General features: G+C 41.5%; 1 protein-coding gene across 25 annotated transcripts in view; it reads left to right on the top strand.

The window, feature by feature from the left end:
* Nucleotides 1–13765, top strand: part of KALRN (kalirin RhoGEF kinase) — an 809955-nt gene that overhangs the window by 525756 nt on the left and 270434 nt on the right. The gene's annotated exons all lie outside the window — the stretch shown is intronic.

Genomic DNA, 13765 nt, shown 5'->3' with positions numbered 1-13765 from the left:
TAGCTCCCAGCTTAAGAATCCTTTCCATAGTCTACAAAACAATGTTCCTTTGTTAACCAGAGAGTCAGCAAGCACACTGAAATAATTAATTATGTAAACATTAATGGAAATTACTGAATTTCCAAAACACTAATAGAGGAAATCTCAGGCCACTGGGAACAGGAGGAGCATGAAGTCCCAGTGCTGGCTCAGGAACTGGCTGCAGGGCAGGCTCAGTGCCGTAGGGCATGGTTCAGAGGGACACAGGGCAGGCTAGTCCAAGTTCTTAATTTCCATTAGATTAGGTGGTCATGCTGGAGATAAAATTACCTGCTTCAGAAGTTCCTGGAGAACCCATTAGTGTAGGCAGAACAGCCACCAGGGAAGGAAATGTTCTATACTTGGCTGTCTTCAGGCAGCATTAGATAGGACTGCTATTGGACACTTGGAGTGTGACTCGTACCCCTGGGAACTGAATTTTTATCTTTATTTCACTTAATAAACCTAGATGGCACATGGCCACCATACTGGATATCCCACGCTCTGAAAAAGAGCCATTCTTCCTTTTCTTAGCCAAAGTGTGGCACTTTGCTAAGAAAAGGAAGAAGCAGGTAAGAATTAGGTATTAGAAGAGTTTGAATCTCAGAGGTCTAAATGAGTAGTGGGGATGGAGTCATCCTTTCTGGTTCCCTCCTGTGGATCAACCCCTCATATATCAACAAATAGCGTGTTTAAAATATGAAGCTTCCGTGCCACAGTAATATTGTATGGTTATCAAACCAGTAAGTCCTGGCAGGGAAAAAAACCTCCTAACTTTCTGGAATGCTTCATGAAAATTCCTGGTCTTCCTTTTTCAATCACATTTAGTCTTTCTGTTAATCTCTGGACAGAGTGATATTATGTTCTCAAACGGATTTTATAAGATTCTAAAAAAGCTATGTATCTCAAATTCTATCTTTCAAGCCCAAATTCACATTACCTGCTTCCCCAAAAATATCTGAGAAGACATTAAGTTGATAACCAGTAATTTACTTTTCTAGTTTATCATCTGATATTTAGTTAGCAAGTCTCACTTTACCTCTGTTCCTACCAAATTGAACGTGTCAAAATCAAGAGATCATAATATGCATTTCCCTGAACCCTGATTATACCAAATCAGTGTATGAGGAAAAAGAATATGTATTTCAAAATTCACCAGCTATATACCTAGCATAAGCATTTGTCTTATTCTACTTCCAGATTACTCTAGTAAACCAAAATAAGAAGTTTGGTAGTTCTTTGGGTAGTTTTTAAAAATATACTGGGTACAAAATATACTTCTAAATACTCAAAAAATTCAAATTCAACCACAGAGAATGCTACATTCTATAAGTAGATGAGTAAATTAAATTAATAACAACATAGCTACCCAGCAGCTTCATAATGTTACCTATTTATAACTTATAAAGAAGGAACAAAAATAAAGCTCTAAGCAACCATATGGAGATAAATATCTGTTCTTTTCATAGAAACCCCTTTCCAGCCTAAAGGTTTTAGCTTCTTAGTTTAATTCGGGGGAGGAGGGAATTTTGTTTCTGGGTTGACCTGGAAGTGCTCAAGTGCTATTACTGCCTGCCCTGGGTCACTCCCAGCCATACTTGAAGGGCTGGTGGTGGCAGGGATTAAGGTAAGATTGGCTGCAGCAAGGCAAGTGCCTTAACTCTAGTACTTCTCTCCATCCCTATCTTTTTATCTTATTATTTCCAAATTTATGCTGAATATGTATCAGCAAATTAGAACCAGTTTAAGGCAGGATGGGTGGGGGTACTTAATGAAAAGAATTGATTTAAGGAACTCTGTAATATATTTAGAATGTTGTTCATTATTTTTTTAATCCACTATTTAAGGGAGTAAACAAAATTTAACTGAATATTCATTCTCTGTGAGATCTGGGAGTAAGGTTTCACTGTAGTCATAATGTGTGCGTTCTATTTGTGCTACTCAAATTTGGATTAATGAGAAAACACAGTACTTCTAACTCTGATAAGCAAGAGATAAAATGTACATTAAGCCAACTTTGAAACTCCATAATAGACTGTGTTTTTTACTCTGTAACCCCAGATCTTGGCACAAAGCAAACTTCAGTAAATGTTTGTTCAGTGGATGGAGGGGTCAAGGGTGGTTAGACCGATGGAAAAACAGACATACCGAGAGACTGAAATCACCATTTGAAGAACAAATGGCTAATTCTATTTAAGTCACAATTCAGTCTTTTATTTTTGAAAATCTGAAGACACTGAGACCTAGAGAGGAGCTAGTGACTCACCTACTATGTGAAATTCCGCGTGTGTCTGTGTGTGTTACCAGGGATCAAACCCACACCACTCACCTTTCACTGAGCCACTTCCCCATCCAACATCACTGCTTTAAAGATCAGGTTTCAGGATCAGAACCTGGTGGAATCAGCACTTTTTCCCCCACCCCACTCTCTAGACCACCAGTGGGATTGCTCAATCTACTTGGTTTGGTTTATACTTAATCAGACCCCATGTGGACCCCCACCCCTACCACAATCTGAAGAAACATTTCGGCCAATTTCTTCCACATGGTCCATATCCTTTCACAATCATTGCCTGGAGAAGTCAGAAGTCAGTTTTCCACAAAAGTTGGAAGGGCCAGTGGTGAACCAATATTCAGTGCTAGATTGTTTTCTCACATGTGAACCCAGGTCTGGCCAGAGTGGTGAGATTTGGCTGTGCCTGCTGCCTGTCCAGTATGGTGTTCCTGGGCCTCAGGCTGCAGCAGCAGGTTCTGAGCTTTGTGGGGTGGAGCTGGGAGCCCTGTCTAGATCAGTGTCCACTGGCATGGGTGCCAGGTGACCAGGGCTGGCTAGGACCAGGGCTGGTGTGCAAGCAGAGGAGGGGTGGGAGGAGAGAGGAAGCTCCAGCCAATAGTGAACCAGCACACAGTGCTGTCTTCTTTGTAGAATTCCTCCTTGGGCCAACCCCATGCTGTTTGGAGTTAGAATTGGGACCCGCTGGTGACTCGACGCCTGTCTCTTCACCTGCGTTCTGGGAATTGGTTGGTAGCTAAGTCAGAAGGGAGGAGGTGAGATATAAATGCAGCTCAATGGCAGGAAGAGCAGCGCAGTTTGAGCAGCATGAAAGGCTTCATAGAAGAGCGGACATTTGAGATGGACTTTCAATAATAAGTGGGAATTTTGTAGCCAGCCAGATAGGGGAAAGTTTGAACCAAGTCATTTCAAGGGTGGGATTTGGTGGTCTAACATGGAGGTTTGAGAGAAGCGTTGGGAAGAGTTTGTGATGAATCTCAGCTTGGTCCAGGAGGGCTGGGTCCAACCTCCAGCACTTCGCTTAGGCTTTGTCTTGTGATGTCTGTGTGTGAGAGAGCCCGGAAAGAGAGGCAGGGGGATGGAGGGATGCATGGAGTCAGATGGTGAGGGTGGAGGAACATGAAAGAGAGTGAGAGAGGAAAGTGGGTAAATAGGGGAAGTATTTAGAGGAGGGAGACACGAGAGAAGACAGTGATGTGAGTGGATGATAAGGGAAGCAGAAAGAGGCAAGTGGGCAAGTAGGAAGAGGCAGGAGTGGAGGCAGCAGACAAGAAGAAGGAAACCTGGGTGTTGGGAAGTCAGTGATGTCCTGACCTGTCACCCTGGAGCTATGGAGCCTCCGCCCTAAGGTCAGAAGGCAGGAGAATCAACAGGTGTGCTTTTGAAACACTTGACCTTGAGCCAGAAAGAACTATTATATAGTCCCGATATGCACATGCTTACTTATTATATATAATAGCACTGTCACACTGTTGTCCCATTGTTCATCAATTTGCTCAAGTGGGCACCAGTAATGTCTCCATTGTGAGACTTGATACATTTTTTTGGCATATCAAATATGCCATGGGTAGCTTGCCAGGCTCTGCCGTGTGAGCGGGATACTGTTGGTAGCTTGCCGGGCTCTCTAAGAGGGATGGAGGAATCGAACCCAGGTTGACCACGTGCAAGGCAAACGCCCTACCTTCTGTGCTAAATGACATCTTCACTCTATGTAATGCATTTTGATGTTTGGGGATTTCATCCTTTTTAAATGTTGACTGGCAGTAGATTTTTCTTTTCTTTCCTAAAATGATTTTAAATTTTTAATTAAAGTACCCTTTTTTTACAGTTATAGATGAGTTTGAGATACTTAAAATGCATAATATTAAGATGCATAATCTTTTTTGATTAATTAATTTTTGTATTGAATCACCATGTGGAAAGTTACAAAGCTTTCAGGTTTAAGCCTCAGTTATACAATGCTCAAACACCCATCCCTTCACCAGTGCACATATTCCACCACCAAGAATCACAGTATACCTCCCCCCCAGCCCCCCGCCATGCATGTGTAACTGATAAATTTCGCTTTATTTTCACTTTACTTTGATTGCATTCAATATTTCAACAAAAAACTCACTATTATTGATTTGGAGTTTCTCCCCCCTAAAGTCGACCTGCTGAAAAGAAAGCATTTGATAATTTGTTTTCCATTGCTGAGAATGAAGAGATATGAGGTCAAGAGGCCGCACTAGCAGCTGCATGGTTTTGGATTTTTGTATTTTAGTATTTTAGTAACTAAGTCCAGAGAAATATCTGCCAGAAATTGCAACATTGTAAGTGTGTACCTCTCAGCTATATTATATTCCACAGATGAGTGCAAATCTTTCTATGTCTGTCTCTTTCTTTCTGACTCATTTCACTCAGCATGATACTTTCCATGTTGATCCACTTATATGCAAATTTCATGACTTCATGTTATCTGACAGCTACGCAGTACTCCACTGTGTAGATATACCAGAGTTTCTTAGCCAGTCATCTGTTTTGGGGCACTCTGGTTTTTTCCATATTGTGGCTATTGTAAACAGTGCGGCAATGAACATAGAAATGCAGATGTCATCTCTACTATACCTTTTTGCCTCTCCGGGATATATTCCCAGGAGTGGTATTGCTGGGTCAAATGGAAGCTCAATTTCTAACTTTTTGAGAATTGTCCATATTGTTTTCCAAAAGGAAGATGCATAATCTTAAATTTAAGGCTCTCCGTGTTCCTGGAGTGAGCAGACACCATTGGGCTACACTAGCACATTACAGGGACAAATGGAGACATTACTGGCGCCAGCTCGAGCAAATAGATAAGCAGCGGGATGACAAGTGATACAGTGATACAAGATGCATAATGTTCTAGCACTCATCCCACCACCAATGTTCCCAAGTTTCTTCACACTTTCCCAGCCTAACACCTAAATAGGCACTTCTTAAAATTTGGTTATTATAACTTGATCTCAGATTTTCAGTGTTGTTGACTGTTCAGATCTATATCTGATTAGAACTCCCCACATAACAAATACTTGAGGCCCCTAACTGCTTCCCCATCACTGCCCTTTATCTTCTTCTTTCTTCCCCTTTTAATTTATTTTCTGCTCTGTTCTTCTCTCCCATATACTCTGGGTTCAAGGGTGAATTAGACATCCCCTTTTACTACTTTACATTCCCTCATCCTTTTATTCTAAATAGCACAGGTGAGTAGGATAATCCTGTGTTTGTCTTTCTTCTTCTGGCTTACTTCACTCAACAATCTTCCATTTCCAACCAGATTGCAGAAAATTGCATGAATTTATCATTCCTTGTAACTACATATATCTTCATAACCCATTCGTCTGTTTTCGGACACCTAGATTGATACCACATCTTAGCTATTATACAAATGCTAAAATGTCCTTTTGAATGTATGGTTTTATGTCCTGGGAGTAGATGCACAAAACTGAAATTGTTGGGTAATATGGCTCAATTCTGAGTTTACTGAGAACTCTCCATACTGTTTTCCACAAGGGATGAACATTCTCACCAGTAGATGAGAGTTCTTTTCACCACATCCCCACCAACACAGATTGTTCCAACTAATTTTGACCTGTTGCATTCTCACTGGTGTGAGATGACACCTCATGGTCATCTTAATTTGGATTTCCTAATGATAAGGGATGCTGAGCATTTTTTTTTTTTTTTTTTGCTTTTTGGGTCACATCTGGCGATGCTCAGGGGTCACTCCTGGCTCTGCACTCAGGAATTACTCTTAGTGGTGCTCAGGGGACCATATGGGATGCTGGGAATCGAACCCGGGTCAGCCGAGTGCAAGGCAAATGCCCTACCCGCTGTGCTATCACTCCAGCCCTGGGATGCTGAGCATTTTTTCATGTGCCTGTTGGCCTTCTGCCTGTCTTCCTCTGAAAGGTTCATTTCCTCTCCCCAACTTTTTGATCGGGTTTTTGTATTTATTGTTGTTGTTGTTGTTGCTGTGATGTTTATAAATATTCTCCATAGCCTGGATATCAAGCCTTTATCTGAAGTGTTGGTCATGAATATTTTTCCTGTTCAGTTGGCTATCTTAGTTTCAGCCCGTGATTCTTTTGCCATGCAGGAACTCTTTGATGTAGTTCCATTTGTTTATTTTTTATTGTTCTCTTTTCCAGTGGTATGATATCATTGAATATCCCTTGAGATCCAAATCTTGGAGCATTCAGCCTATATTTTCCTCTTTGTACTTTAGTTTTTGAACCACGTTGTTAGAATAGTGGTTTGATTTTAGTTGTTGGGTGAGGGACTGACCCCACCTAGTGGTGATGAAGGGATCTGCAGCCCACTGCCTCCATGACCTGGCTGAAGCGGACTTTTCTCTGCTTAGTTCTCCCTCATTGCCTGTCCTACCGTCCTACCCCCTTCCCAACACACACACACACACACACACACACACACACACACACACACACACACACACACACACACACACACACACACACACCACTTGCTTGGAATTTGCATATTCTATGCTGTTTACCCCTCCAGATGGCATTGGTGTTAGCTATATCATTTTTTGAAGATCATAGAATCATAAAATATCAAAGCTTTAGAAAAAAAAGGTTTTAAAGGACCATATACTACAGCCTCTAAGTTATACAAACTGGGGTTTATAAAGGTTTATGGTTTCCCAAAACCAACTGGTAGCACAGCTAGAATCCAAACCTACATATTTCCCCCCTACATCTCACTGTCATTTCTTTAGTATTCAAATGTCAAGAAAAGAAGGGAAGACCTGTAATGATTCATTTTTCTTGTGCCCTAACCCCACATTCTCAGATCTTACACAGTCTGTTAGAGGGGCCTATGAAAATTTAGTTCTTCACTCTGCTGATTGTTATATCAGTAAACTATTAGCATCGATCCTGGTTTATTAGCATTGGACAATACCCAAAAGTCTAAACACTTGATTTGTATCTGTCAAGGTAATGTTAATTTTTAGTCACACACCCTTAGTATTCATGCCTCATTGCTAAGTAGGACATTGCTCAATAGGATATAATAGAAGATAAATTCTTAAGAAGCAGTACAAAATATAAGATAGACTTTTTTAATATTTTAACATAAAAATTATTACATATCTGAAAATACTTTATGTTCATCATACAATTAAGTGAAATTAGAAACTAGAAAAATATATTCAAGATGTGTTTGGTGGTTAGCAGGCACCTGGTGACTGCTGCTGAGGCTGGAGGCTCCAGGTGAGGGCATCCTGAGGAGGCGGCCAACCCTGGCTCTCACTTGCTCTCCATCACTCCCAATTCTGAGTAAAGAGCACAATCAGGGACGGAACCACATGACTCTGGAGGCACAGCCTTGTGGATCAAACAGCTGAGACTCCCACTGATCACTGTGTGTTGTTGAGTGGTGTCGGGTGTGCTTAATCTGGTCACTAATGGATTTTTTAGAAATGGGAGTCAGTCCCCTCTTGTGTGAAACTGTAACCAGTCCTGCTTGGGTGAGGAGTTTGGTTCCTGACTTCCTGCAGATAAGTAATCTGATACCTTTCTCCCTATCCTACCACCCAATCTATTTATCCCTTTCTCTAACCCTTTCCTCCTTGCAGCCTCCATTTTAAGTGTGTGTGTGTGTGTGTGTGTGTGCACATACAGACACACATGACATCCCCTCTTAGATGCAGACTCTGCCCTAGTATAAAGGATTGTCTGTGGGCACCCGTGGTGGATCCTGCGGTGAAGGATATGCTTATTCAGGATCAGCGAGACTAGACTTTGGAGAAAAAACAATCAAAATGACTCACTTTGGGAATCATGCCTTTTCCCTAGGACTTAATGACAAACCTCAGAAATCTTTTCTATCAATGCATATTAGAGGTTTCATGTCTTTTGATTCTATGCAGTGCCAGAGGGAAGCAGGTTCCTCAAAAAGTAGCACTGTAGCACTGTCTAGCACTGTCTATAGCACTGTCGTCCCATTTTTCATCAATTTGCTCGAGCGGGCACCAGTAACGTCTCTATTGTGAGACTTGTTACTGTTTTTGGCATATTGAATATACCACGGGGAGGTTGCCAGGCTCTGCTGTGCAGGTGGGATACTCTCGGTACCTTGCCGGGCTCTCCGAGAGGGACAGAGGAATCAAACCCGGGTCAGCCTCGTACAAGGCAAATGCCCTACCTGCTGTGCTATCACTCCAGTTCCCTCATGAAGTAACAAGGTATAATGCATTGCGTCATAATAATTTAGTAGAATAATGGCATTGACTCTGATCTTGAAATTTTTGTTAAAGGCTGATGTTCTGAAAGAACCCTAGACATATACACAAATGCTTAAGCTACTTATTTTGCTTGTTCTCCCAGGATTTATACCATGTAATTACTGAAATGGTGAAGCCCAAGAGGTTGCTATAGAGTAGCTGAGGTGCGATGTTACATTGTTTGTGGAGAATGTTGTAACCTCTTGTACTTTAATTTAAATTCATCATGTCTATTTGAAGTAGGTGGAGTGACATTGATCAGACTTACATAATCTGTCATCTTCATAAGCTTTAAATAAAAAGCCAAAATAGAGTTTAATATTGCTACTTGCCTTTGACATTGACTTTGAGATGGCAGTGAATAGCTTAATCTAAGTTATAAATATCTTAAACTTATGTCCAGGTCTAGATAAATCGGTTTCTTTTTTATTTTTAGTTCTAAAACTTTTATTAAAAAGTTAAATTGTAGGAATCTAGGGAGGTAGCTCAAATGGTACGTGCCTGGCATCTTCAAGGTTGAGTTCAGTCCCCTAATACCATATCCCCCATGTCCCCCACAGCATGGCAAAATATGCCTCTATGAACCCCTGCTTTTCCAGGTATGTCCCCTATGTTTTTTGAATTGTATTTAGTCAAGGTAATAAAGCACTGGATCTAGGGCAGTTAATTCCCAAAGCTTATCTACAGATTGTGTGTTCTAGAATCTCCTCCAGAGCTTATTGGCACAACTTAAACACTCAGACCCTGAGCCCAGAGGACCCCACACCACAGGGACTCCTACCTCGGACTGACAACTGACCTTTGAATCATGTTCCCTAGAGTGTTCCTCGAAACAAGTCTGGCAATCCCTTTTCAGAAGTCCCACTGGCACTGTTGCAGATGTTTGGGAACCACCATGTAGTATGTTTACTTCAGAGATTTATAATGTACCACATCCTGTGGGATTCTGGAAGTCCTGCAGTAGAGAAACCAGCCTACCCTAGCATTTCCTTAATTTAAGTGAAGCTTAGCTTCAGAATCCCCTTTGCTTCATAATAACCCGTCAAGATTTTCCCAAGATATGTCTTGAGGGAAGGTAATCTACAAATCTTCCAACAGGAGCTTTGTGGGCTCCTCAGTGTAAGTCTTCCTGAGCACAGAATAGGGTGTGGTATGCATTTTATCAATGAGAGTATGAATTCATTAACACTGAAGAGACCCTGATCCTTAAAATCTAATGTTTACTTAGTACCCACTATGTATCAGATATTGGATTAGTTCCTTATGTGCGTGAATTTAATAAATTCTCAGTCATCCCCTAAGTTTGTTATTGGAAGATGAGAAAACAACAGAGCTTTGGAAGAGCCCTGCAACTGTGCCTGATGTGAACTCTGGCTCTTTAACTGGCCCTGGACTGTGAGGGGAGGGAAGCAGAGTCAGTGGAAGGGTAGATCAGCAGCATTACTGTTGAACATTACTTTTTCAGAAAGAGCGTGAATTGTACAAATAGTATTTCATGCATTGAATTTACTTTATAATCCCTTAATTTCATGAGAAATTTCAGTTTAACCATTTGTTTTATAGGGCTGATTCTCTGAGGGAGACCTTCCCTAGCATGCTCAGTGGGGCCAGGTGCTATTCCCAGCCGGTCTCAGCCAATAGTCAGGACAGCCCAGTTCTAGGTTCAAGGAGCCCTGGATGTCAGGGACCACGAAGGCACCCCAGTGGTGCTTGGAGGGACCACGGAGCTTCACCTAGCAATGCTCATAGCACCATGCAGTATACCTGGTATCAACCCAGGATAGGACCACATGCTGGACATGCTCCTGCCCCCCCTCTACATGCTCTCTCTGTCTTTCTTTCTCTGTCTCTGTTCCTGTCTCTGTCCCCCACCCCGCTTCCTCTCTCCCTCTCCCTCTCTCTCATCCCATAGCTTTCACAAAAAGCCCTGCCACTTCTCTATTTAAATTACTAATATTTTAAATAAAATTTCTAGGTCTTCAGCCTCCATATCAATGATCAGTATTGTGGGTATAATAAAAATAACTGTAAGTGAGCAGACCAGTGACCTTGGGTAATTAACCAGGGACAAAGGGAGTCTCTCCCAGAGTCATCCTGGATGTCCTTTCAAACTTCTAAAACAAGGATTTTCACACCATATGGAATGTCGTGATCCAGACTTTTTTTTATCATCTACTTGATCCTTAAAGAAGAGCTTCCAAAGAACGGAAGTCAGGTATAGGGGACTGTGGTGAGCGCTGGAGTAGTTCCACGAGCAGAGTGGTCCTGAGAGAGGAGAGGAGGTTTCTACAAACTAAGTGCTAATCAGGGCCAGGATTTGAGGTTCTTCCCTTTCTTTCTCTTCCTGCATCCTCCTTTCTTTAAAAACAGGTTGCTTGCTTGTATCAATCCCGGTCCACAAATAGCTTATCAGATTTTCTTCCTCCACTTTCCAAGACCGCTCCAGCTCACATGCTCAGACCCTCTTCAGCCCTTTGCTGTTCTCAGCAGGATTTCTATGCATTGTCTTCACTGTATGTGATAAATGACCAGGCAGAGTACTCAGTACCCAAAGGACAACTCTGACAATATTGCACATTCGGTTATTCTGTGTTCCTTATGGGGAAAAACATTACAGGATAAATGCTTTTAGAATTCAGTTATACAGACAAGAAATTACTTGTATGTGGGTGTGTTTGGGGGTGTCTGGGGATGTGTGAGTGAGTGTAAAGTGATGAGCCAAAAAGAAAATGTGTTTCCTTTCGGCCTTGAAAAAATTTGAATCTCAACTATAGCTTTATATAATATTGTTTCCTAGTCCCACATCAGAAGTCTTATTGAACATAGGCTTGCCACTTGCAGTTTTTCTAAAAGCACTAAGTTAACATAAACTTTATTGATTTCTAGAATTGAATATTTACATTTCTACAGCCCAAATCGCATTATGTTTACTCTTATTGCATGATTCAAACTAGAAGACATTTACACATTAGGGCAAAGATGATTATTAAATTCCACTATTGAATTCTCCCAAAATTTTAAGTGTTTTTTTAATGATTAAAACAATCATAGACAAATTTTCACTGCAGATAGAGAGAAAAAAATTTTTTTTTCAGTCTCTGTGATGACTTCACCAATCATTATTAGCACCTTGGCATTCAAACATGATGTGCCCAGTTTTTTTTAAGTGAATATTTGGGGGTGGTGCTCCCAAGAAGTGCTTGGGGGCTGACAGCCACTCCTGGAAATGCATGACTCAGTGGTACTCTTGGAACACCAGAGCTACACCCAGCTAACTCAGGGCCTCATTCATGCTAGACAGGTGCTCTTTCTCTTTGAGCTATCTCCCCAGCCACACATATGTGCACTTTTACACCTAGACATTTGTCATGCCATTGAAAGAGGAACAACTGACATTTACTAAAACCTACTAACAATTGTAATGATAAGATGTGGCCAAGAATAGCATGTTCAATAGCATGAAAAAAAATTTTTTTTCTCTCCAACATGCGGGAGGCCAGATTCAGATTCAAACCTTGGAACTTCATGGTCTCCTGAGCACTACTGGAAGTGACCCCACTCCCAAAGTACAGAGCCAGGAGTAGCTCCCAGCATTGCTATGGCCCCGTCAAAATTAAAGAAAAAATTATATATATGTATATATATACAACTCATTGAGTTTGAGGATAAGTATGTATATATACTTATCCAGATTTCCTCTCTATTATTACTTATCATTATTACTGTTTTATTAATTTATAATGACACTTAACATAAAATCTAGCTTCTTGACAAATTTTAAGAACAAGATACAATGTTGTTAGCTATAGGTTCTATCCTATATAGTTGATCGTCAGAACTTACCTTGTATATCCCATTGATCATTAGGTTTATTGGATTGAAATTAAATGTAGTTTCTGTTTGTATCAAAGGTTACATATTGTGTGAATTCTTTCTCACTTTTGTAAGAGCCTTCTGGAGATCATCCACATGAAAACCAGACAGCATTGCTTTTTTAGAGCTATATAACATTAATTTCAGGGGATGTACCTTGGTTTCATACTTGTCACCCAAAGACTGTTTTTGCTATTAGAAACAGTAGCCAGTGAATATTCCTTTGTGGTCAATATTTTATATATGTGAGGTTAACATTTTACGAGATTTTCCAGTTAAAATTGCAGATACAAAAGGGCTTTTTAGGGCCAGAGAGACAGTAAAGTGGATAGGATTCTCACCTCATATGCAGCTAACTTGGATTCATCTTTGGCACCATGTAGGGTCCCCTGAGAAAGCCCTGAGCACCACTGCGTGTGACCTAAAAACAAAGCAAAATAGCATTTTTGCATTTTTAAGCTGTTTTTGTAAAAGTTACAGCATTTTCTATTTCCATCCATATAACTCTTCAGAGAGTCTCTTGCCTGCAAGCCTGGCTGTCTTCCCCGGGGCCCCTCGGAGGGGATGGGCTCCAGCTTCCCTCCCTGCCCCGAGCAGAGCTCCCAGCAGCCAAAGACCACTGGAACCTAGCTACAGCCATGCTCGAGGCCCCTCTCCACATGTTCAGACAGGCCTCATGCATGAAGATACCGGCAGAGGAACCCAGGTGTGTGTAATCCCATCAATGGCCAACATCCAGAGACTTAAAAGCAAGCTCCCAGAAGCGCGCGCCACTTTGCGGCCGCTAGATATCTTGTAGCCTGCTTCTCCCTCTGGGAGAAACTGGCAAGCTTCTGAGAGTTTCCTGCCCACATGGGACAGCCTTGCAAGCTTCCCATGGTGTATTCATGTGCTAAATCCAGTAACAAGCTGGATCCCATTCCCCTGACCCCGAAAGAGCCTCCATTGTGACATCGTTGGAAGGGCCAAGTTGAGAGAGACTTCTAAGATCTCAGGGAAAGGACAAATGGAGAGGTTACTGAGCCTGCTCGAGAAATCGATAATTAACCGGATTTCATGATCATGATGATGACTCTTCATAACTTCATAATTTTTTGAAAATCAATTCATTTTAAAATACATATGTGCTCTGCCGAGACTCGACCCAGGCGGCCACACTTTGGTGCGGCCACTTTGCTGCTGATTGACCATGATCCGGAGGCCAGCTAAACTACTTTTGGTCCCAGAAGCTGCTTGCAGCCATGTCTCTAGACTGTAAACTAAGCCATAGCCCCATACTGCCCCAGGAAGGGAAATTATGCAATTTCTAACATAAA

Source organism: Sorex araneus, chromosome 2, assembly GCF_027595985.1.
Source record: "Sorex araneus isolate mSorAra2 chromosome 2, mSorAra2.pri, whole genome shotgun sequence".
Taxonomy (NCBI): domain Eukaryota; kingdom Metazoa; phylum Chordata; class Mammalia; order Eulipotyphla; family Soricidae; genus Sorex; species Sorex araneus.
This window is presented reverse-complemented; position numbering and strand designations above follow the sequence as displayed.